The sequence below is a fragment of the Phasianus colchicus genome, chromosome 1 (assembly GCF_987193195.1).
Source record: "Phasianus colchicus chromosome 1, bPhaCol1.hap1.1, whole genome shotgun sequence".
NCBI lineage: Eukaryota > Metazoa > Chordata > Aves > Galliformes > Phasianidae > Phasianus > Phasianus colchicus.
In genome coordinates, this window is record NC_143436.1 from 89845083 (window position 1) to 89867482 (window position 22400).

The window sequence follows — 22400 nt, forward strand, 5'->3', positions numbered from 1 at the left end:
AGGAGGGAATTGGTCAAAAAGCTTTTTACAGAGAGATAGGGGAGTTTTATAGAGAGAGGGGAGATCAGTTCAGATCTGATCTATTTGATGCTTCTTTAAAGTATTTTCTTTGAAGTATTGAAACACCACCCCTGACCAAAGTAGAAAAGGGAGTGCTATCAAGTAAACCTAAAATAAATTACAAAAAATGGCAGCTCTCCAGAGGCAGTCAAAAACCCCTCCCCAAAAGCACACTGGTGAGGGTTATTGTAGGATGAGGAAACTAGTGGGAAAGAAGCAGTATTGGATCATGCAGAGGCTCAAACTATGAAAAAAAAATCTCCAAAATGGAGGACAGTTCCTCTTTCAAAGTGACAAATTCATGTTTATACTGAAAAAAGTCTCTACTTTCAAAACCTAATTATTCCAGCCACCAGCATAGAACTGAGGACTTAAAGACCCTAAACAAAACAGGCTATCATGTTTTATTTATAAGAAACTCATACTAAGATTGTTTATTACTTTCACTACTGAATTATAAGGAAGCTCAGGTTTTATTCACGCCACATATATTTTGTAATACTCACTGGAATTAAGGAATTCTACAAAAAGCAGATTACAGTTTATAAAACATTGCTTTAACTTGGACACACCAAGGATCTCATCTAATTTGCATACACATATATGCATATTGTATTTTAAATTAACATCTCTTGTATTTGCCTTTCCTTTTTTCTTTACTTGCTAGTGGAACAGAAATGGTTTGAGTTCCCCACTACTAAAACATCATGGAAAGGGCTGGCCTCTGCCTTTCTGTTCTGGGTGAGGGTACAAGCAGGCTGCCCTTTGGGATGAATCTGCTTCAAAACCACTCTGCAGCCAGCTGCCCATTTAGGGTTGCATTTGTTTATCCCAGCCCTTCTGCTTCTTGAATTAAACACTGCCTATGTCAAAAATAGTCTGACAAGCAAATGACCTTGTTTAGATCTCAATTTAGCTTTTGAATTGCTAATATCCATCTACGCAAAATATGCTTCTTAAGCGGTGTCGGGGCATTTAGTGATCTTTGTTCCCACATCCATTCCCAGACAAAGGGACAGCTGCACAGCAAGAGCCTCAACTATCTGGTTACTGTTTATTCTCAGCATGCAAAAAGTCTCCAGAAGTTGCCCCTGGTGCTGTTTATGACCTGTGTCCTCTCCCTGTGCTTGTCTTCTACTTTGCTGATGGATTAGCAATGACATCTAGAGAGGAGAAAAGAAAACAAATCATAAAAAACAAGCACTAAACAAGCCCTGTTCAGCTATGCCAAGCAGTAAAGGCTTGCATATTGCTGCATTATTCCAACACTGGACCAGACTACATTTTGTGGATGCAAGCCTGCTTCTCACAAGCTGGCCTCATTACTTCTGAAGGCACACCCATCACACCCGCTGTGCCAGAGAAACCAGAGCAAAACCAGATGGAACTCAAAGCAACAAGCAAGGCAAGAACCTGAAACACACCACTGGCAAGAGAAAGGAAAAACCTTCAGAGTCCAGGAGGGTAACAGATCTGTTAACCCAGCCCTGAGCTAGCAGGGGCAAAAGCTGCAATGTGAAATAACACAAACAAGAGTACCAACTCTGTGTTTAAGGTGATGAAAAAAAGAATACTTTTTACCATCGTGGCTCCTTTTCTACTTCTTTGGTTCTTGTTTTTCCACATGTTCTGTTCATGTGGCCATTGCTATAAATAAAAAATCCATCCTGATTTCTGTTCTTTCTATTTCTTCCAGATATTTCAGAGAGTTTCTTTGGCTATATTTATTTCTTTATTGGTTGAAAAGTGAACATACTGTTACTTTTCTGTATATTTTTTATACTTATCATACTTCCAGTCTCACAGCAACTGTCAGACTGTGTTTGGTTAGAGTTCAATCATTGCCATTGAACTGCTGTAAATGTGAAAGACAAAATAATAGCACAATCCATTTATAAATTCCTCCTTTCTGACATCAAAAAGTCAGGGACTGTTGAACACTGGCAGCTGATGTGGTGAATGTGAGCTGCAGAAGTATTTCCTACTGCAATCATGATGATGGAAAGCCACTTTGCTTGAAGAGAAGACTTTTTAAAATAGATAACTGACGTAGCTTTAATTTCCAGTATTGTTCCAAAGATCACAAAGCCACACTGTGCTGAGGAGATAAAATTATAGAGAGTACCTATGGAATACAGCAGAATACAGGTTTTCTCTGGAAGTATTCCCAGTGATATCCCAAATCAGCTCTGAAGGCAGTCTGGCCAATGATAACAATCCAAATTCTTTCCCTCTTTCCAAAGGAATACACCAAGTGGATAACAACATTCCCATGAGGAAGGATTACAAGCCCAATTGTTTTTAACAGAAAACTGCAATGAAACAAGAGAATGCTACATCCAGAAACCAGCACAGGAAGATACTAGCTGGCCTGGAACAGTGGAATATTCCTCTAGAGAAACACACCACTTAGAGACTAATGGCAGCCTCCTGTGCTGCACCCTTGCTGTCCTAAGTTGCTCAACTACATGCTTCAGAACATCTGCTTTGACATGAGTTTGGTTTGATTTCCCAGGAAAAGTGGTTATTTTCCTCTAATGTGATTCTGTAACTCTGTAATTCTGTAAAGACACTTTGTGCTTTAAAAACTGATTACAGGTATGCACTGCATCCATCCTTCCTACAGCACTTTTTTTCTGTCCACAGGGGAACCATTCTTTTCATATTTTGCAACTTTCTTTTCCTTCTTCTTCAAGCTCCTAACACATTCTTTCTGTTTTTTCTTACCATTCAGTAGCACAGCTTGAGAAAGATGCTTCATCACGGGAACAAGAAGGAAAATCAATTTACATTTACATGAGGATGTAACTAGCTCTGTTTTACCTGATGTAAAAGAGAATATGAGCTGTGTCCCATGTTGATGCAAAACTGTTTCTTTTCTCAGAGCTGTCTTCATGCTTCTAAATAGCATTTGCACACTGGAAACTGATTCTGAACAACTTGAAAAGACTGTGAAGCCACACTCCGACTGCTCAGGAGATGGGGCTGAAGGCAGCAGCAGGATACCCAGATACAGGGCTCTTGAAAGATTTTACTGCTTCGCTTTCCACAGAGGTAAGAAAATAAAATCAAAGTCAGTCCTGTGGGATGAGAAAAAAAAACAAAGAAACAAAATCACTGGATTGGACAAGTAGAAATAATGCAAACAGTGGAACATAGTTAAAGACTACAGGTTCCTTCTAACACTACAAAATGTGCACACTGTCAAAATAATAATTTAGAAAGTAATTTAGGTTCAATGGCTAGCAATTTACTTACCTGCGTCTGCTGCTGGCTCTCCTCTTCGGTGTTTTTATTACTCCAGCAAAATTGTATATGTTTCCAGAGGGAAGGAGCCTTGCTGTTATCACCCCCTGGAGAAACTAGAGAGAATTCGTGTCTGTGTTCATGGAGAGAGAAAGAAGACTGTGCAAAGAAGTAAAGAAGAAAAAAACATTTATTTGTTCTTTCCCACAGTACAACTGATTTAAACATAAGGAAATACAAAAAAAAAAAAAAAAAAGCAGTATATGTAAACTTAGGGAAATATAATCATATACTCTGCTTACAACCTGATCTTGGAGGACTAATAGAATTCGATACCGAAGCTGCTAAGTACTTCCTACCAGCAAATATGTAATTAAGAGCAAACTGTTCAGTTGATTTTCTCTATTGTCTAATACTACCAGCAGGATGCATTTCAAAAACCTTTCATGCAGTTTGTTTTTAACGTGGTTTGGAACAATTACATGGAAAAAAAAAACTGGGTAGTTATCCAAAAGTATGTCATTGTTGATCTTCCATAGGAATACCCTGGGTCCTATAAACCAGGTGTTGCTATATCATATTGGAAGTGAAAGGCAACATTTCAGAATTTTTTTTAAGCAAGATTATGCATGCTACAGTGCCTCACGGAGTTCATGCAAGTAGCGTTCTTGCCAGCACTTTAATTGGCACTTAGCTTCTTTTACAGCTTGTTTGCCTAGACAGCCTGCACAAAGTGTAGCTTAGAGCATTATAAAACACAGCCTTACAGGAAATACGAATATTCATTTGATAATTGCCATGACAACTCAGCAACGTTAGATTTAAGAATCATTAGTTTGGTATCTGTGAGATGCTGAGTGCTTTTCCACCTCCGGGCATCTCAGGGCTGGAGGAGCCTGGAGTGTCAGCTCTGAGAGGGCTCAGGCTCAGAGTTGCAGTCATTCACGCAACAACAGCAAAAATTGTTCAGAGATTTATTGGGCTGAGCACTATATCCCCCACTCCCACTACAAGATGGCTCACGATAAGTCCCTTTTAATGAGAAAATAAAATTTGATTGCAGATATAGACACATAGGAAGAACAGAGAATAATGCAACCTACTACAGTCAGAAAATACTTGTTAAATAAACCCAAGCTTCACAGCAACATGCTGACTGCTGAAACTTTTTGACAAAATCAAATGGGAAGTGCATGGAATGGGATGGCAGACTTGGAGTTATACAGATGACGAGATGGTTGATGGCCAGGTAATTAGTAAAATGTAATTTATTTAGTCTCAGAATGAGAGTTTCACAATTCTCTGCTCTAGAAAACTTAGAAATTTAGCTTCTTGGCTATAATTTTACGGTATATAGCATTTGCCATTAGTACATTTGTATCTGGGAGAGGGGGTGGTTATTTTTTTTGCCTTTTTTAATGATGATCTTTTCTAAGATGAAAGGTGAATTTTACACATCCCTTGAAACAGAAGCAGACAGCATTTCTTAATTAAGGGTCATACAATGTATTGCTACAGTTTTCATTCAATTTACCTTCTGACAGAGCACCACCTGAGCAATGCTCAGCACTAGCTAGCAACACTGCTAAACACAGTTCTGAAAACGTGATCTGCCATCTGAAGCCAATATAGAAACCAAACGTTTCTTCTCAACATTGAGATACCATTTTCAAAAGTATTGTTCATGGCTTTTTGAATTTCATGAGAGAAGGGAATCATAATCTGCATAGCCTGGATCCAAGCTACCCAGCGTGCATACCTAACAAGCATCGTGAACAAATGCACCACCACCACAGGCTGCTCTTTGATTCATACAAATGGGTTTCTTAACTCAACCTGACATCACAGCTGATTAGACAAATAAAATTTCTGGGATAACACTAGTGTTGGTAATAACATTTTCTGAATGAGACAGCTATATTTCATGCTAAAAATAAATATATAACTGCAGGTTGTTAGAGGTCATGGAGAAACTTGTACAACAACTAATAAGAAAAAGCAGGTATTTTATAAATGACTGTCTCTTTTCTCATCCTTGTTTACACAGGTTTTTTCTAGCTAATACACAAGTTATCCAATAGATGCAGCCAATGTACAAGGTAAAGTGCTGAGCAGAACACAAGCTATATTAAAGTTGAGCTGGGCATATTAAAGTTGAGTTGACAACAGAGGTTAACCAAGAGAGGCATGAATACTAGAAGAACCCTCTTCTTTCCATTCCTCTGACCTGCTCTATTAAACATTCCCCTGTCCCTGGGAAGTACCATACACCAAAGGAGCAGGCAGCGATGGAGGAGCAGAGGCTAGAGATGCTCATTGCAACAGCCCAACTGTTGCATCACGGGATATCCACAGGCAGCAACAGAAAAGGAGAAAGTCATGGTCAAATACTCCTCTGAAAAAAATGAAAAATGAAGAAAAAGTTTGGGAACTGCTGGTTTACATCCTGCGTTGTGAAATGATGTCACTGGCTCCCTATCAAAGCAGCTCTTGGAGCTGAAAGGAGACAAAGCCTAGATTTGTGATGTTTCTGACACCAGCTTTCAATGTTTAGCTGCAACCAGAGAGAATCAGAAGCACTCAAACTGCTCAAGGGAGAATACTTAGATGAAAGAAGACACCATTAAGATAATTTTGCATACAAGAGATCACTACAAGACAGCTCTTCCTCTAAAAAGGAATAGCAGTTTTGTGATCTTTAAAGTTAATTTGGATACTCTCATTGCTTACACAGAGAGCTTCTCAGAGAAAATTGAAATGGGAAAGGGTTCTTAGAATTAAGAATGATTTAAGATGATGGGACAATGCTCAAATGATGCTGTAACTTTTGAAGAGTGAATTAGTCTCATTATCAAGCTTTTTCTTTTTTTTTTCTTTTTGTTTCTACTGGTGCTGAATTTTAAGAGCCATTTCAGAAATATTATCAGAAATGTCCATTTATGTAATAGTGTTCATTTACTTAGAAAGCTTACATTGACACATGAAGTGCAAGCTACCCGTGAACAAGAAAACTAACAATTGTCAGTGGATTTGCAGCAATTCCAAAACTGGAAATGATTAATGAGATGATTTCATGAATTTCTGATTGCTCTCAAGAGTTTGTTTCAAAATGGAAACTGGTAAAATATGAAAAAAATACAGCAGAGATTTTATATTCTCCCCAGAGTCACAAATTCAAAAAATTAAGCCTAAACATATTTGAGCTGTAGAAAACAGCCAACCAGGAACTAAACATTTCCTTTTAGAAACAGAGCTACCGACTGCTTTTCCCAACTAGCAGATTGAGCACAGATCTCAAGGTTCCTTATCACGTGCAATTTCAAACTGATGCAAAATGCCAACTTGCATAAACTGGATAAATACATGCAGTGCTGGGAAACCCAAGTTTAACTACTCAGTTCACCTGCAGTGGTACATTTTGAACAGGGGATAAATTAAACAGATGTTACAGCTCCACCTACTGAACCAAGAAGAAGGGATGAGAAGGGGTATAATTAGCCATTGTAACAAACTGAGGATGTATGCAGACCCTGAAATAGGTTTTTTGTTTGTTTTATTATATTTTGACACAACCATCTGATCTGCCCTTGCAGTCTTGCTCAAGATCACGTATTGTCAGATACCTTAAGCCACCCTAAGGAGGTGTGGGGCTATCAACTTGTTCCATTAGAATCAGCAGCCTGGTTTGGAAACTCACATAAGTTGTAATGGTGTCATTTCTATGTTTACTTACTCTTTGGCTAGCACAAAAGCCAGGTTTGTATGTGTAGCCTCTATATCAGAAGGAGCTTGCTGCAGATGCTGTGTGTGTTCTACATGTTCTAAGATCATGAAGCAAACAGGGATTTTGTAAACCGTTAGTGCCTTTTTTATTCTGTATGACAAAAAAACTACATGAGAAGTTGATCAGTGAAAAAAAAACATCTTGTTAAAAAAATATAAACATATAGCTGTAGTTTCAGCAGACTCTGTCTTAATCCACTGGCAGTAAGCGCGAATCAAATGCACTATTTTGAATTATGCTACTCACAGATATATGCCTTTTGGTACTAAAAGTGGCTGACAACCAGAAATTCTGGCTGTTGCAGAAACCTTTAAGACAACAGCAGATCAGCCAACTACTTCCTACATATTTGGATCACGGTAACAGAGGAGAAATAACTGACAGATGCCAAAAGAAAACTTCTTTGTCAATAACTTACAAAGAAAAGTACAAAAGACTGTGGCAACGCTGCAGGATAGGAGAAAAGCTTTACAGGAAGCATTATCTTTCATGCCACCTGAAAATTTTTTGCAATGAGCAGAGACAGTGCTATGTGATTCAAGAGCCTGTAAAACTAAATACTGCACCTGAAGGAATGGAGCATTCAACAGTATGACAGGTACAACAGACAAATGATGAGACTTTTAGTCAGGAGTATTACCAGAGCCCAAACAGCCACAGAGCATTGGCAAACACACAGAACCCAAGATGTCAAAACAAAAGTAAAAAGAAATGAAATAAAGAAGCCGCATAGAGTATAAACCAAACAAGAAACGACACTAATAATAACTGGAACTTGAAAACATGCCTAATGTTTCCAGGCTGCAATTCACCAATCTAAGGGCTGGAAAGATGATGGCTAAAAAGAATAGGAAATTTGGAGTCAGACACCTTGAAGGGCAGACTCAGTTGTGTGTATCTTGGTCCTGCATGTAGTGCATTTTGCCTTCTGCTGTTCTGTATAAAGGAGTTTTCTTGACAAACACAGACTGAAGTGGAGACTTGAACTCCAGATCAGCAGGCAGTGAAGGAGGGTAGCTGATAAGGAGACAATCCTGAAGTAAACAAGAGTGGAGGAAGACACAAGAAATGTAAATTGAAGACTTATAGCATAAATAACCCATTTTCATATTTGATTGTTACGAGCATGGTGAATGAAGAAAAAAGATATGTAATAGAAATCCAGAAGATATTTTTCCATGCAGGAGGCTATCTGAGGAAGACAGCTGACATCTGGAGAGAGAAGACTGATGGGAGCTGAGAAGCAGTGCAGGTTTCCCTAGGATCTCTGAGGCCTGGAAGTGTCAGATTATGAATGTTCTAATTCTACTCATCCCAAACAACAGCAGCGGCCCCAGCTGCATGGTTTGCAGAAGAAAGAGGTTATAAATCAACAACTGATTCATAGCAGAAGAGCAAGACAAATGACTTCTTTCCTTCCTAATTTCAAGAGCATGAAATCCCCCAGCACAAAAAGGTGTAACTACATGAATTCTTTCTTCCATTTCCACTACTAAAAAAGTTTTAGAGAAAAGTTATGAATTCAAGGCAGTGCTATCAAAAATCTATCCAGCTGATCTTTCTTTGCCTTACAGTCACCTCCCCCAGATAAATAAAAAGCATTTAAAATAGCATGCATCAGTGGAGAGAACAAAAAGGAGCCAACAAACAACTCTTATCCCTCAGGTGAGAGAGGTATTATGTGGAGTCGGTTAGACTTCATTTCATTCTAGGATCACTTTCTGAAGTTGTAATGAACAGAAGAATGTGGGAGCACATTGTGGAATCTGAAGAGATTCTGATTTCCCTGGAAAAATGAGCAAGAATAAATATACGTTCAAAAACAGAACAGGCAATTGGTACTAAAATGGAACAAATCACAGAAAAGTCCATTAAATATGACTATGAGCCAAGGCTTAATATTTAAAAGTGATCAAATAAAGAAGGGACATGCAAATGAATGAATGTTATTCTAGACATGGAAAGTGATGGAGAAAGGGAATATTGTCATTAAAACACATGTTTAGAACAACAGAATAGACAGTTTTTCTTCCAAAGAAGGAATGAAGTGGTTTGGACCCTCAGAAATGACTTCAGCATTTACCTAGCACCTGAAGCGTGGGTGGCATTGGATGGTGCTGCTAAAGGATCACAAAGCATCATCTGTCACAATTGCACGGCAGCAGCACTATGCCCTGCAGGCTGCCTGGTTTGAACACTGAAGATTGACAAGTGGCTTTTAGAGGTCATTTAAAAGGTACCAGTTAACACACTTTTTATTGGAGAAACAGAAGCTCACATTCCTGCAACCCTTTCTGATCAAAAGCACTTTCCAATTTGTAACAGCAAACATGCAGTGACTCTTTTCTTGACGCTGCTTAACGGGCAGACTCCCTGAGACTTCAAGAAGCAAAAAGCAGCTCCTCAGGACAGAAGCTAAGGATTTCCCTATGCTAGTATCACAACTCATCAACATTTTCTTTCCTCAAACCAGCACTCATTAGCATCTCCTTATACCTCATGCTCAGCATTGTGCAAGATATCTCCCATGTGTTGACATCTCTCCCCCTGCTGAGCATACCTTTCAAGTTCTTGTCATGCTACTACTGGGCTCAGCAGCTGACTGCATATATCTATTTCAGCATAAGTGTTTACAAAATTCAAATAGGTAGAGAGTTAATGAATTTGCTCAAACACCTGTAGTGATTGAACAAATTGTTTATAGCTCAGATTGGAAAATTTGCCTAGTGGGAACAGCTACTTTATTATCGTTGAACAGTTTATCACAAATGAGCAGTTACTACAATTAGAAAAAGTGGTAGAAATGATAATAGTGCAGGGAAGAAAATAATTGTCTGAACCCAAACATCTTCACATAGATATCTAAAGAAAATTCACACTCCTTAGGAGACCTCTCAGTCAGTCCTAGCATGAAAATAAAGGCATAGAGCAAGAATTACTTGTGGCAGGATAAGGCAGCCAGGGAGAAAACCTACAACAAAAATAGGAAAGCCATGAGTTTTATCCATGATTTCAGAAGTCTGAGCAGTTGCAGCTGTTTTTGATTACAATTTTGTTTTAAGGAAAGTTGAGGTTAACACCCAAGACACGCAGTAGAGCCTCAGTCCTTCCCTCAGGCTTGATGTTTTGCTGAGTTTAAAAAGCAATTACTACAAAGACTTTTCTAAAAATCACACTTGTTTCAAACTAGCTGCGAGTCATTGATGACATTCTGCGGCATACATGACAGGTCCAATCTGCATCTCATCCTGCAATGAATAAGCAGATTTTAAACAACAAGCTTGGAAAGATTTTCAAGAGCACGGTGATGCCAAACACTATTAAAACTGGAGAGGACAGAAATATGGTCAAGGTTAAGCAGTTCTGAAAAAAACATCTGCTTTTCAATTCCACAGCCACAAAGGATACAGGATGAGAAAACTAAACAGCAGTGAGCTTAAATCTGATAAAATCACTGAAAAGATGGACCAAATTAAAATAACAACTAAGTGTTGTCATGCAAGAAGCATCAAGCAGGGAACAGCGTGACAAAAGATGTAATTCTTCAATATCAAGAGCTTAAGAGGATTGGAGCTAAGATTTTCTAAGTACTTGCATGAAATTCTTACCCTAACAGAAGTTGTGTCACCAACATCTACATGCTGGGACCCACAGGTAATTTTCTCTGTTTACCAGACCTGTCTGGCACAGTCTGAATGCCCAGCAAACCTAAGACATGGGTCATGTGAATTTTGGAATTCCTGTATTTTATTGAGCTGGTGCTTTACCAGAGCCCTACAACAAGACTCAGCATCCATTTATGCATTAGCACCCGTGTTACAGACTGAGACAATGATCAATTCTTACATAAAGACACTGTGTTTACAGCTTAGTTGCTGAATAACTGATAGCTTCAGCTTGTATACTTGGTAGGAGTCCCTCTGCCGATATTTGAGAGCGCTGGATCAGGATCCAACATGAATGGGAATTTGTGCACTAATCAGGCATGGAAAGATTTACTTTAAAAGCAATTCTGTGTAAACGACATGTTAAAAGATTAAGGAACCATAAAAAAGAGCTGCATAAATTACTTACAATCCTATATTATGACTTTTAAAATACACTTTGGAGACATTCAAGAAAAAAAGAAGTACCTGACTGTATTCTGTACCGAGTTTGCTGCTTTAGGTTGCCGTGACTGCCAAGTTGTTTTGTTGTTTTCTTTTTGTCACAGATGATTACATTTAAGTGTACTTGCCTGCCAACGTGGTTTGAACTTTGCTTAAATTATGCCATTCTGCCATCTAAGTCAATTTCTCACCATCACAAAAAGGTCATTTAAGCTTTCAAGTGCAGTGGTTTGAAAATTAAAACATCTAAGGGTGTAACAATAATGCAAATCTGTTCACCTGAGATTAGAAAAGAAAGAAAAGGCATGTGGTTTTCCTCTGCCTTCTCAGCTTGATAGAACATTCTCATCAGTGGGTCAAAATGCAATAATGCCTACACGGTCTTCCAGTGACCGTCATTTTGGAAGACTGAAATATTTTGCATGTTAATAGGTTTATTTTAGGCCACAAATTACAAATTACTTTTGTATAGCAAATATTAAGTGCATTATGAACAAAGAACACACAACCATCCCAGAGCTATAAAACTAAAGCGTCCTTGATGCCTTCTGTTTTCTGAAAAATCAGAGTGTTTTGTAAATTTTCTTTGGAGTAAGCCTGTTAGATTCTTGCAAATAAGCTGCACCTTGAGCATTTTCACAACACTTGAATCTGACAAAACTCCTTATACTTTGCTGGAAAGATTTATAGCTGAACACTGTGGGCATACAGGATGAAAATTCACCAAGCGGTTGTATTTAGTGAGGTGTGGGTGCAGGCCCAAGGCCTGGCCACCTGGCAGATTTACCAAACCAAGAACAAGAGCCGCTTTCCTGCAGGACAGGAGTCATGGCTAAAAGCTAGGAGAACTGAGCTTGAGGTGCTGGGATAGATGGAAGTCATCATACTTCTCTGCCTTACTAATGCTGCTACATTGTCTTTTTTTTTCCCCCCCTTTTCAGAATTTTTGATCTAAGCCTTTGGAAGACTCACACCATAGAGGATGATGAGTGTCATGTTTCTCTCCCACTGTCGACAAAAGGAGAACATAAGAAGCATCTTCACAAATGGTCTTGTCATGTTTCCTGCCAAATCTCTTGCTTAGCCCAAAGAAGAGAAAGACTGTGGGGATCTCAGAATAGGGAGAAGAAATTCAGCTGGGATAAGGAGAAAGACTCTCTTCCTATGGTCTCACTAGTGCAATGTATAGCATTACTGAAGTTGGACCGTTACCTAAAATAGATTAAAGAAAAAATATTGTGGAAACATTCCTGGATGCCAAACAAAAGAACATTCATGTCCTATTTGTAGTGACCTCAAAACAGGGAGAGCTGAGTGAAGCTTTGCAGACTGTACTTCCTTCTCCCATTTGCTGAGAGTCTGCTCTGGGACCAGAAGTTCAGCACCCTTTGCTGTGCTTTTTACTAACCAGGGCTTGCTGCATTCTGCACAAAAATGTGGGAAATTAGAAGTACAGAGTGCTCTATAGGGAACACCACTGACTGTCATTTTTTCTTAAGGATTTCTTGTTCATAACCTTTTTTTTTTTCCCCTCTACACTTTTCTCAGCTACTAGAAAACTCTGTTTTATTTACACCATTCAAGTACCCTGTAGGATGAAGATCTCTAAGGCATTCCTTCTAAAAATTCAGTAGTAGGATTTACAGACATCTCGACACTCTCTCTGGCTAAATGTAAAAAAAAAAAAAAAAAAAAAAAAGAAAAAAGCCACTCCCCTCCCCAAACAAACAAAAAAAACAACCAAAACATAAACCAAAAAGAATCATGTTCAAACTTTCTTCTAAAGTATGTTGCAACGAAGTAATGATGATTTCCAAAAACCACAAACAATTCTTATAGATCTATAGCAAAGACACACTTATATAAAAAAAAAAAAGTTGAATAAAAACAACAACAACAAAATAAAATAAAAATGAAAAGAAAAAAAACCAACATCCTGAAACCTAAAGCATTCAAAGCATCTGTTTCATACATCCCCATGTATATCTAGGCTCTTATGTTTCAAGTCTTCTTAATTCAGAAGACGACAAAAAGTGGAGGAACTACAGGAAATGATGCATAACTTCAAAGTATTTGTAAAATTAGAATTGTGAAGAAAATGGAAAATCAGACAAGCTAAAAAAGAGGGTTCCTGGATCATGTGTTAAACAGTAACATAAAAAACTCACTGCAAAGGTGAGGGACATAAAAGTGTCTACATATATTCTTCTCAAAATATAGCAGATCTGGCTGATTTCTTCTGTAATAGCCCATAATAGTGGTTTGTTATGATTTTTGATCTCAAATGATACTTCACTATTATTCCATATTAACATGGATACTCAAAATGACATCTTAAGGTCATTATGAAATTATCACCATTAAAGCTCTGCACACTTCCTGCTTACACCATAGATGGCACCAAGTAGTTGCATCAGTTTAGCTCCACTATCTCAAAGTTATTTCAAAGTGGCTGATGCCTCCAAAACACATAGAAACTTCATAACCTATGATAGGTTCTCTTGTGCTTGGTCACCACAAATACATAAGGACAACTATCTGAAATAATGAAAGGTATTCCCTGCACTGTTCTTATCCAATATTCTTACCCCTTGATTTTCACTTTCTTTGAGAAATCTTAACTGAAGTAATAACCCTCAAGGTAATTAGCCTTACAAAGTAAAGGATGCGAAAAGGGATAATTGTAGAGTTTTTGTTAGGGAAATTGAAGTTCTAGAAATGATCCGATAACAGCTAGTTTTCATTTTATAAGACCTGGGATCAATAGGTCTGAAATGCATGTTGTAACCATAATTTTGCTACTGAAAAATGTAGCAGAAGTTGCTGAACACTCAGCGAACAAACCATGGAAGTCAGCTATAAACCTATAGTGGAATGTCCTATTTATTTTGTTATATAATCCTTCAGCCTTAAAAGAGAGATTTAAATCTGTGCTCTGCAACTTAGTTATTGAATGACTATCAGAAAGAAATGAAGTGCATGACTAAATATCAGCTGATAGTACTGATTTGCTCCCAGGGTTGCTGTTTTGAAAGGTTCTACTAGAATTTATGAGGTACTCAAATGCTATTTTGCCTTCACTGCCAAATTCTCAAAATAGAGCCGTAATTATGTAAGATAAGGAGATCTGGCATACCTAAGAGAGCTGCACTGCTTCACAAGCTCAAGGAGAAATCACTAAACAACTGAGAAAGACAACTTAATTTCCCATAAGAAGTAACACGTATTATTCTAAATTCAGGTTGGGAGTTAGAAAAGGTTCTTTACCAGTGAGCGGTGGGGCCCTGGAACAGGCTTCCCAGGGCAGTGTGCATGGTCCCACGTGCCAGAGTTCAAGGAGCATTTGGACACTGCTATCAGACATATAGTTTGAATTTTGGGTCATCCTGCACGGAGCCAGGAGTTAGACTTGGTGGTCCTTGTGGATCCTTTCCAACTTGTGATGTTCTATTCCACGATAAGAGAATGATAGCATGCGTTTAGAACAAGATCACTTGCAAACAGAACTTGTACAACATTTCTTAGCTTTTTTCTGATACTCAACACTGTCATCATGAGCTGTTATTAAAAGCACTAATTAAAAGAAATCTCACAGGGCACCCTAGATCAGAATTGCTACTGTCCACTGTCCTCATCTGGAGATGCAGAGTTAGGAGAGACGATGCAGAAACATGTAAAAAGCATATGGGAAACTGATGCCCATGAACTCCCATGGGGAATGCAGCAGGGCAGAAACAGAAACATTTAAGAGAAGCAGTTCCTCTGCAGTCACAGCTTCCTATCCCTTGTTGCTGGCCTGCAGAAGTATGACATTTTTGTATTTTCGGTTTTTTTTTTTTTTTTTTTTTTTTTTTATCCCTCAACATAACTGGAAAGGTTTTTAAATTTTTTACTTTATTTTTAGTTATATATATGTATGCATATATATATATATACACATATATATATACACACACACACACTTCCAGCACAAAGATGCTTGGCCTTTTTTGCTGTCATGACAGGATCATATTTCTCCTCAGCAGATACAAAGCCACATTTAGAGTATAGAGAGAGCACATAATGAACATTTCTAGGGTTTCTTACTAGAAGTCTGGGGATGAGAAACAGTGCATCAGTTGTTGGTGGCCACTATTTATTAAGAGCCCTTTAAATGCACCAGTGTGAAAACCTGTTCTCTTACTGGCCATTCTGTTTATTACTTCTGCTTTACTAGTTGTTCAGGGACTGTTTGGAAGGCTTATGAATTAGATGCTTTATTACAACAGTTCTTACTGTTCTGCTCCCTCTCCCCTCTCCTTTTGATACTAATTCTTTCTGCTCTGCTATTTTTTCCATATTTTTCATCCCCTGTGTTGTTGCTTACCCTGCCAACTGTACAAGGCTTGCTGTAGTGAATCAGCTTTCCACCCCCTAATGAGTAAAAACAATGAGTCATTTCTCTAGAAAAGTTGTTTTAGCTTACACAAGAAATCTGTTATTCAACCCCTGCTCTGTGGAGCTACTGTGTTCACCCCAGAGAGGAGGACTACACGTGGCTTCTCAACACCCCTCAGTCTGTTTAGAGAGGAGCGGAAAACATGGAAGGCTCTGGTAGGATCTGTAGTTCACTATGGGGCACCAGGCCCCACAAGGGATGGCTGTCAATTGGGTGTCTCTTTACCATTCAGATGTCCCTCCACATAACTAACTCACCCGCCTTCAAAAGAATAAGCTTTGAAAGCACAGGTGGTAGTTTCTGAACAAAGAATACACTCCACAGCCATATTTTCTAAAGAGTAGGAGACAGTTTGCAGTTTTCTCAAGTACGCTTTTATACATTTATTATTAAGAACAACATAAATAAATGATTTAGAAATATCACTCAATTATACACCCATGAATTCTAAATTTCAGTAGATTGAAGAGATGCTTAAGTCAAAGCTCTACCCAACCTGTTTGTGTGACAATTAAAGAAAAACAAACTACATCATTAGGACTTCCTTTCTCACAAAACATTTAAAAGAAATGCTTATGTCATTGCATCATCTTTGTGAATAATATGAAATCTTTTCCAATTTGAAAGTAATAAGATAACAAAAGAGCTGATTACTGTCAAATAGCTTGTTGTCAAGGTGTTTACTTTAGAAAGACAGAAGCACATCTGATGCCCTTATTTTAACATGTTCAAGTTAAATTTGCAGTACTAGTGCTGTTATACTCATGACAATTTGAGGACAAGCAAAATTTGCAGAGAAAGGAACAAACGTTTTTGACCCAGTGTTGTTCTGCAGCATTTACACATTGGGAAATTTGTCTCTTTTTCCTGACTAAATCAGTTAGAAACTAAGTCACTGTCCCTGGAGGTGTTCAAAAAATATTTTGATGTTGTACTGAGGGACATGGTTTAGTGGGAAAAAAGTGGTGGAAGGTGGACAATTTGACTAGATAATCTTGAAGGGCTTTTCTGACCTTGTCAGTTCTGATTCCATATTCATATGAAGCACAAATACGAATGAAAACTGTCAACATTTTTCTGAAAACCTGAGACAACAGCAAGCAGAATGATTAAAAATATTTCAGAAATATTTCTTAGTGATTACCAGGAAGAAAAAAAAAAAGAATTTTGGAGGTTCATCTGAAATATTAAAAACAACTGTAGTTTAGACAGTGAGTTAGATAACCCATTACCTTCCCAGTGCTCACAGTTATATAATTTTACTCCATTTAGACTTTGGAACTTGTTATTAAATGCATTGGTTATGACCCCAGGATTTCAAAGCAAACCCTTGGGCTGTTATCTGTCTGTCTTAGCATCTAATCACCATTGAGTCTCACGTCCACTTAGAAAACCTCCTGGAATAAACAAAATCATTTGTCTCCCTGAAAAACAAATAGGATGTTCATTCACTGAGCTGTACCTATAAGGCATTCCATTAGATAACATCATAATTGCAGAACACATAGTTTCAAAAACGTACACTTTTTTCTTTGTACTCCTGTTATTCATGATAGTTCAGAAGAAGGCAGTTACATGAAACGTACATTATTCATCATTCATCTTACTTGGAACTTGACACATTTACCCACAGCTTACCACACTTGGTCCTGCACTCACACACACCTCTCCCTGCCCCCACATTGCCACTAATCACTGCCAGAAGCAGACTGCAAAGACAAATGGCCAAATTTCAATGGTCTGATTCACACTCTACCTATATCAAATAATAAATGTTAATCTTCATATACAAATTAGTATTTGAATCATATTTGAAATAATAGAAAAAACTTCCTTATAGAAAGGGTTGTTAAGCACTGTAATAGGCCTCCCCAGGGAGTTGGTTAAGTCACCATCCCTGGATGTGTTTAAAAACCGTTTGGATGTGGTGCTCAGGGACAGGGGTTGTTAGTTAGGGTAGTATGGTTAGGTTGTGGTTGGACTTGATGATCTTTAAGGTCTTTTCCAACCTGAGCAATTCTATGATTCTATAATGTTCTGGATATTTCAGGAGCATGAGTATGTTGATCTTCAGTACTTAGAGGATTTAAGTCTAGTTTTCCTTTTTCCAACTTAAGGAGAAAGACAATGAAGGAAGGTGGCCTGTGTAAGTGCAATAGCCAACTGGTCATAGATTCACAGAATGGCTTGGGTTGGAAGGGACCTCAAAGATCATCAAGCTCCAAACCCCCCTGAAATGTGCAGGGCCACCAGCCTCCACATTTAATACTAGCCCATCCAACCTGGCCTTGAAACCTCCAGGGACGGGGCATCCACAACCTCCCTGGGCAGCCTGTTCCAGCACCTCACCACTCTCTCTGTAAAGAAATTCCCCCTGTCATCCAATCTAAATCTTCCCTCCCTCACCTTAACACCATTTCTCCTTGTCCTGCCATTATATACCCTTGTAAAGAGTTGCCTCCCCTCCTTTTTGTGGGCTCCCTTTAGGTACTGAAAAGCTGAATTGAGGTCACCCTGCAGCCTTCTTTTCTCCAGGCTGAACAAGCCCAGCTCCCTCAGTCTGTCTTCATAGGGGAGGTGCTCCAGCCCTCTGATCATCTTTGTGGCTCTCCTCTGGACCCTCTCCAACAGCTCTCTCTCTTTCTTGTACTGGGGGCTCCAAACCTGGACACCGAACTGCAGATGGGGCCTCACAAAGGCAGAGTAGAGAGGGACAATCACCTCCCTGTCCCTGCTGGCCACACCTCTTCTGATGGAGCCCAGGATAGCATTTGCTTTCCGAACTACAAGAGCACACTGCTGGTTCATGTTATGTTTTCTATCCACTGGGACCACTATGTCTGAAATCAGACTCTGCTTCTGTGCCCTATCACAAAATGTTACTCTTGCATGCCCTGTGGATGCTGTTTTATACTCGCCAACAGATCTGTGTCAGGAGCTGGTAGTTGCTGTAAGTAAAGAGCTCTTTTTCCAAAGCAAATCCTCCTGCTCAGTGTCTTTCAAAGACTTAAATATGAAGAGCTGGCTTGCAAGAATACCTGACAAACCTCTTTAAGAAACAGCTTAAAGATACCAGGACACAGACTTTGCATTCTCCTCTTTGTAGCAATGTGAAACAGCCAAGACATCAAATGACAAATATTTAAATGTCTTTAAAAAAAAGTAAATAAAAAGAAAATAGTAAGAGAATGTAAGAAGACAAGATAACAACCAAGATGGCTAAGGACTCCCCACTACAACAGCATGTAGTTTCTTCGCCTGAGAGGAATGAGCAATGAAGCCCAGCATTGTCACAGCAGTAAACTTTAATACTATCCGTATGTCAAATTGCAAAACACAATGCCTCGGTTATGCAAAATTTTTTTTACCACACGGTCTTTGTAACAATGAAAATTACCACCCTGACAGTCATTTGTAAGAAAGAGTTTTTAGGAAACTGTCCACGTGGAAGCATAGAAAAATGTAACACATAGCAATATGGTTGCATGTTGACACATTTCTCATGAGCAAATGGTATTGATATAAATTTTATTAAAATATTTGATTTAGACGGACTTATCTTGATAACTGACCTTCAAGGGTTATTCCTTACCTGGATTAACTGCAATACTAAGAATTTAGGTGCCATCCACACTTAAATAATAAAGAGTGCACATTAACTTATGTTAAATTGTGTTTTAATTAATGCTTTAGAAAATTTAGAAAAATGAATTTGCATTCTTCACAAGTCTCTTCCCTCATTATTTTCAAAACAAAAGGTCATTCACATTTGCCAATATTATTTTTGACTTTGCATTGCTGTAGGTCAGCTTTCCATGGCAGTAACTGCATTGCAAAAGGAGTTTTAGAATTCAGAGCAGCATGCAATCCCTACTGCTCTATTGATTTCTCAATGCCTGTGACTTAAGTGAAAGCTTGTCTTGAGAGACTGTCCAAGAGAGTGAGAGAGTCCCAGACTTGATTCTTACATGTGTGATATTTAAAGGGGAAATTAGTTTCCAGTATATTGGCAAGTTGGTAATTTCAAGGGCTACACCTTCTGCCATAAGATCCCAATATGCAGAGATAAACTTAAAGGACAATGCCACAAGATGTGCAACACCAGGTCACAAAACTCCAGAGAGAAGGTAGCATAGCAGTGAAGGGGAGCTGCAGCCTTAAACTATCAGAAGTTTTCTTTGAAACAATGTTTACTCTGTATTTTCTAATCACAGAATTAAGAATTACTACTGTGCTGTGGACCTCTGGCTGCTTCCAGACATGTGGTGGTGCTACTGCTTAAAGCAAGCCAGAGAGGCTTTTCTAAAGATCAATTTCATATTTTGCTCTTATAAAAATGCAAAGTCATCTTTGAAGTAATAAAAAACAACCTTCCCCAATCTTATGTTAATTTTTTTTCTTCTCATAATATATACACAAGTGCTGTTTATTGATTTTTATAATCAATGGCTCTATATGTACGGCATCACATTGATTTGCAGAATATTTCCTTTAACCATACAGTTCAGCACTTATGCAACTACTTTGCAGAGGTCACCACATCTATTATCCAGAAAAAGTAGTAGATATGTTCTTTGTATCTGACAGGTACCCACCAGGAGTTTTGTTTTTTTTTTTTTAAAGCAAAATAATAATATTGAGTTCAGCATTTTAGTTATAAGTCTTCCTTCACCTCCACTGAACAGAACTATAAAAAAATGTTCTGATGTAATTTTAACTTCAGGTTTTTGCTGTTTATTGCAGCTGTGTTCTGCATATGGACATATTTCATTTTGTTCCAAGTTGCACAGAGAGGAAACTCGTCATGGCACCCCTCCTTTCAAACCTGATGAGAGCTATGCAAATACTGGCCTCCATTCAAAGCTGCATCTGATATTCCTGGCAGCAAGCACAGCAAATAGCACACATGGAGGAAGTAGGGAGGAGCACAAGCGAATACTTCTGAAACTTCACAGCACTAAGAGAAGATTTATGTTAAAACATCTCCTACATAATCCCGTGTCTGTCAGAAGCATTTGGATGATGCTCACAGTTACACACTTTAACATCTGGTTAGCCCTGAAGTGGTCAGGCGGTCGGACTATATGATCTTTGTCAGTTCCTACCAACTGACTGTTCTATATTGTTAATAAATAATTACGAAACCCAAAATGCGTAAGAGTAATAAGAATTAAAAACAATTCTGGATTTTTATTGTCAGAAACTGGTGGTGGTAGGGGAATTAAACTTGCTCAACTCCAAATCCTTGCAAGATCTATGGTCAGGACAAGTTTGAGGAGGAGTAGCTCATGCATCAGATACTCATATCAATGGCAGAAAATAGAAAATTCAGCTGAAAACAACTTGAAAAAATGAAAGCTCTTTTCTGAAAGTGCATAATCAACAAACATATAGAGTGGTACAGTTAGGCTAGTATCTACAGATCATATAGCAAAAAATACTATAACATTGGAAAAGAATTGAAAATAAATGAAAAAGCTCACCCACGTCCTAGACTCATAGAAAAAACTCCAAGAGGAGCAACCTCCAGAAAGAAAACCTTCTCCAGAGGCAGTTAGCCCTTAAATGGGGTCTAGGAAAGGTGCAGCCAGGCTCCACCCCTTCCGGTCACCCAGCTGAATTGCCTTCACCTGTGCTCCCAGAGCTGACTCAGTGCTTGCTTCACATGATCAATCAGTGGTAGCTGTGACTCAACAGTTCCCATACAGAAAGCAAGCTGAGCTGATAGTATGTTAGGATGGTGTTGATAATGCCTAGCAATAGGATTTATCCACCTAAATGCAAAACACAGTTTTGCATGCCTTCTATTTGAAGCATAAAGGCAGTTTAGGGGAGGAAAAAGAAAAAAAAGAAAAAAAAGCTTTCTGAAAGGTGAGATCCATTTGATTATGGGATAGATTTCAGAGGGAAATGAAAATGTCATCACCTGACATTTCCAAAGCTGAGCTTTCAAATCCCGAGACAGTACACAGGCAGGAGTGTTAAACAGAACTGGTCACAGCCCCATACAGTCTGCATGTGTTTCGTGGAGGGCAATTAGCGTCACTTCATCTAACACTGGGCTTACTGTGTTTATTCCTGAATACATCGAGTTTGGTTCCTTATGAGTCTTTGAAGATAGCCACCACAAGGTTTCGGGCAGAAACTTAAGGTTGAAAAGTGAATCCTTCTTACTCACACAATCTCAACCCTTTCCCCCCCCAAAAAAAAACAAAAAAAACCCCAAAGTGTAATTGAAGAAAACTTATGCAACATTAAAACTATCCAAAGCCTTTTTTGGGAAGTTTTAAGGCTGTATTAGTCTAGTTTTTCTCTCAGCCTTTCCTGGTGTACTGCACTGTTGCAGGGGCAGAACCTCTCTCTTTTCTGCAAACATATGGACAGATGCCATAGGGATTACCTCAAGAACTGTAGCAACACCAACCCGATGCTGCCATGCCCCAAATCACCAGGTTGCTGGGAAGGTAGCTTTCCCCATCTGCATCCCTTGGAGTATTCAAGAACCCCAGCAGGCTGCTTGGAGGGCAATCAGATGGATAGGTTAAAAAAAAAAAAAAAGTCAAAAGCAAACCAAAAAGGCTTTGGTTTTCACTTTAACAAGCCATCTTGCAGGAGTGAAGTAAGGCCACTCTGTGGAAGACTTCAAAGGCAATTATATCCATCTGTGGCAAGCTCAGAAATGCTGTCTGCCCCACAGCAAATAGGACTGGCCAAGAGCAGTGAGCTCTGTGTGTCCTTCACAAGCTTTGTAGAATTAAGTTGT

At 38.7% G+C, this 22400-nt stretch overlaps 1 long non-coding RNA gene across 3 annotated transcripts; it reads right to left on the bottom strand.

Moving 5' to 3' along the window:
- Positions 1 to 515: 515 nt before the first annotated feature.
- LOC116242390 (uncharacterized) lies at positions 516 to 21166 on the bottom strand. 3 transcript variants are annotated; one of them, XR_016463706.1, is made up of 6 exons: positions 21121 to 21162; positions 14467 to 14646; positions 3319 to 3465; positions 2884 to 3140; positions 1642 to 1707; positions 516 to 1223 (listed from the first exon to the last, which is right to left on the bottom strand). It is a non-coding gene; the product is annotated as an uncharacterized LOC116242390 (long non-coding RNA). The 3 variants fall into 3 exon arrangements; XR_016463707.1 differs by lacking the exon at positions 21121 to 21162 and adding an exon at positions 15566 to 15613; XR_004169738.2 differs by lacking the exon at positions 14467 to 14646 and having other exon boundaries at positions 21121 to 21166.
- Positions 21167 to 22400: the final 1234 nt, after the last annotated feature.